The following is a 3,307-nucleotide window of genomic DNA, read 5'->3' as shown; positions in this document are numbered from 1 at the left end:
ACGCCCAGGACGCATCCGGACTCTGTTTTCAACGATTCACATATGGTTGAAAGATAATTTCATAAGGAAACCAATGGCGTTGGTTTGAGGTCCAAATTCCTTCTGAGTCAACGGAAAACGTCGAAACAAGTCAGCGTCCAGAATCTGTCCCGGTGCTGCGTCACCGTTTTTTGGTCCGTTGGGCCGTGTATCGTCGTTGAGCCCATTAGGGGGGCGTGACCAGGGGGTGTGACGACCCTAGACCCTTATTATCAGCCGCCGCCGCTCTCATTAGGGCGGGTTTTGCTTAGATTATTCTGTCAAAAACAGTTTCGCCGTTTCGTCGGTTTGTGAGACCCCAACTCGTGAGATTAATCATTCATCTGCAATTTGGTTGCATTCTTCTTTGTTCTTGCTTGTGTTCTTCGATTCGCAGGCAAGGATCTTAGCCTTCTTGGCGAGGTCAACCGTGCAACGCCGGTTGATAACCAGAGGAGACGTGGTGCTGCGATTGCGGGATTCGGATCGTGTTGTTCGGAAGCCGGATCGACTTGTGTCTCGTTTCCACCAAATCGAGAGTTACCAGAACCTTTCGGAAGATCGGGAATCCTTGTTCATATTAAGTGGTATTCAGAGCTTCAGGTATACCGTCAGGTTCATATCTACCCTTAGTTTCGAGTGTTTTCGCCTTTGTTCCATAGTCCACTGCCATATCGTTTTTTTTTCCTGTCCTACAACCCTTCCGCGCCTTTAGCTTTTGCATATTTCAGTTTCAGAGTTCATCGTGTTGAGTTTGTGTCCTGGTCAAGGTCTTGTTGCTGGTTAGGTCGTGTTAGAGTCCAGTTCGTGTGTTTTCCCCCACTGTTTCCATCAAACCCTAGCCTCCGTCGCATATTTTCCCCACTTTCTTCCCGTTTTGTCCTCTAATTCGGAGTCGTTTCTCAAATCGGGCATAACTTTCGCGTACGAACTCCGTTTTCAGAAAAGTCATAGAGTTTTTCGCATCGAAATGGCGTTTCGGATCCGTTCGTCCCCCGCTTCGCCGGGTTCGGCGAAATCAGAATTCCCAAATTCGCCTCCGAAGTTTGAGTTTTCAATTTCCAAATATTTTTCTCATTTTACGGCTGAACTTCAGAAAATTCTACAGGCCACGTCTTTCACTTGTTTAAGCTCAAATTTTCTGTGGTTCCCTCTTGTGTGCTCCTAAGTGAAAAAAAAATATCAAAAAATAAAAAGAAAAAGTCAAATTTTCCCAAAAAAACAACGACAGCCCAAAAAAATAGAAAAAAGAGAGGGGCAAAAGAGGAACAATATCTAGAGGAGCACATAGAGAAGGGCAAAGTGAGCTGTGTTAGCGTGTGCTGTTTAGTTCTTTGTTTCTGTTGCTCTTTCTATCCATCATACTTGTTTCTCCACCTTGTTTAACACACATACTTGGTACTTGCAACACTTTAGGCCAGCAACGAGAACAAGTACTTGGGACTATAATTCAGCATTACTATCTATTTCTGATTTGTGTTCCACATATACATATTTGTTCTCTTTGTGTGCCTTCCAAGCCCCACAGATTCTTCTGGACAGCACTGGTTTGCATCCCTGCAATCGCTCGCACGCCTTCCAGGTATCCTTTGCTTTGCTGGTAAGAACCCTGGTAAGAGCTTGGTAAGGTGTCTACCTTTGCTGATCTTGATTGAGAGGCACCACTCCACCTTTGTAGTACGATTATTAGGGATAACCTTCACTGTTTGTTGTTGTGTTTGTTTCCACAATGTCAGTTGAAGGAGATAAAACGCCAAAGGACTTCAAGGAGTGTGTCAGCCAAGAGCAGCTACAAGCTGTTGTAGATAATGCTCAGAAGGAGATGAGAGAGACAGTCATCAAGGCTGTCACTGAAGCGATAATTGAGATGAAACTCGCAAACGCGGTTGAGCGGGTGGACAAACGGTTATCCGAGCTCACCGACAGGGTAAATGCTTTGGAAAACCGTCCTGTGCACAACGAAGATGTGAATGGAAGCAACACCGGTGATGAGTTGTATGATGACGATGTTAATGTTGATCCAGCGGCGACATTGCAAAACAGATTACGGCGTCGTCTTCGCACTAACACCACAGGTATGGGTGGCGTTCCACATCACCACCACCATCGAGGTATGTATAATCGAGCTCCTGAAGATCCTTATGCTAAGGTTAAATTTACTATACCTTCTTTTTCGGGACATTATGATGCTGAGGGATATCTTGATTGGGAGATGACAGTAGAGCAAAAATTTAGTGCCCACCAAGTACCTGAACAACATAGAGTTAGACAAGCCACTAGTGAGTTTAAAGATTTTGCTATTATTTGGTGGACTGGTTTAGCTGCAGATGGTGCCACACCTCGTACATGGGAAGAGCTTAAGGTTACTATACGTGATAGATTTGTTCCCCCATCTTATCATAGAGACCTGCGTAAGAAATTGATGCGCTTAGAACAGGGAGATAAATCTGTGCAGGATTATTATGGTGAGCTTCAAAAGGGCTTGATGCGTTGTGGCATAGTAGAGGGAAACGAAGATTCTATTTGTCGATTTTATTCGGGTTTGAGACGTGAAATCCAGGATATTATTGATTATAAAGAATTTAACAATGTCAACCAGTTGTTTCAGTTTGCTATGCTTGCAGAGAAGGAGTTGCAGGGGCGTGAGCAGCAGGGCAAGTACAAGGCCAGCACCACATACACGCCGCGCACAGGACCATCCTTTGGGCTGTCCAAACCATCCACTTACAGGGCTCCCTCACCAGCGAGCAAGCAACAAGCAGCTACGACACCAAATCCGGTCACTACACGACCTTCAGGCTCAGGTAAAAATTCTGTTTTGCAGGGACCTTCCAAGAGTGCTTCCTCTGTTGCATCAACGGGACGCACCTCTGGCATTCAATGCCGTCGCTGCCATGGATTCGGTCATGTGCAGAAGGATTGCCCAAGTCAGCGGGCATACATTGCAACGGAAGATGGGTACATCAGCGCCTCTGACATTGAAGAAGAAGAAGAACCAGTTGTTGAGGAGAGCAACGAAATCTTGGGCAGTGATGACACAGTGACCTATAGGAGCATCATTGTGCAGCGGGCGCTCAGCACAAAGGTACAACAACCAGAGAAGCTGCAACGCCATAACTTGTTCCAGATTTTCTTCGTCATCCAAAATCGGCGAGCACGTGTCATCATCGATGGAGGTAGTTGTAATAATTTGGTGAGTTCAGATTTGGTCAAGAAGCTTGGCTTGACCACACGCCAACACCCCCATCCATATAAGCTTCAGTGGTTTAATGATGCTGGAAAAGCTAAG

The sequence above is a fragment of the Phragmites australis genome, chromosome 16, assembly GCF_958298935.1.
Source record: "Phragmites australis chromosome 16, lpPhrAust1.1, whole genome shotgun sequence".
In the NCBI taxonomy this organism is placed as follows: Eukaryota; Viridiplantae; Streptophyta; class Magnoliopsida; order Poales; family Poaceae; genus Phragmites; species Phragmites australis.
This window is presented reverse-complemented; position numbering follows the sequence as displayed.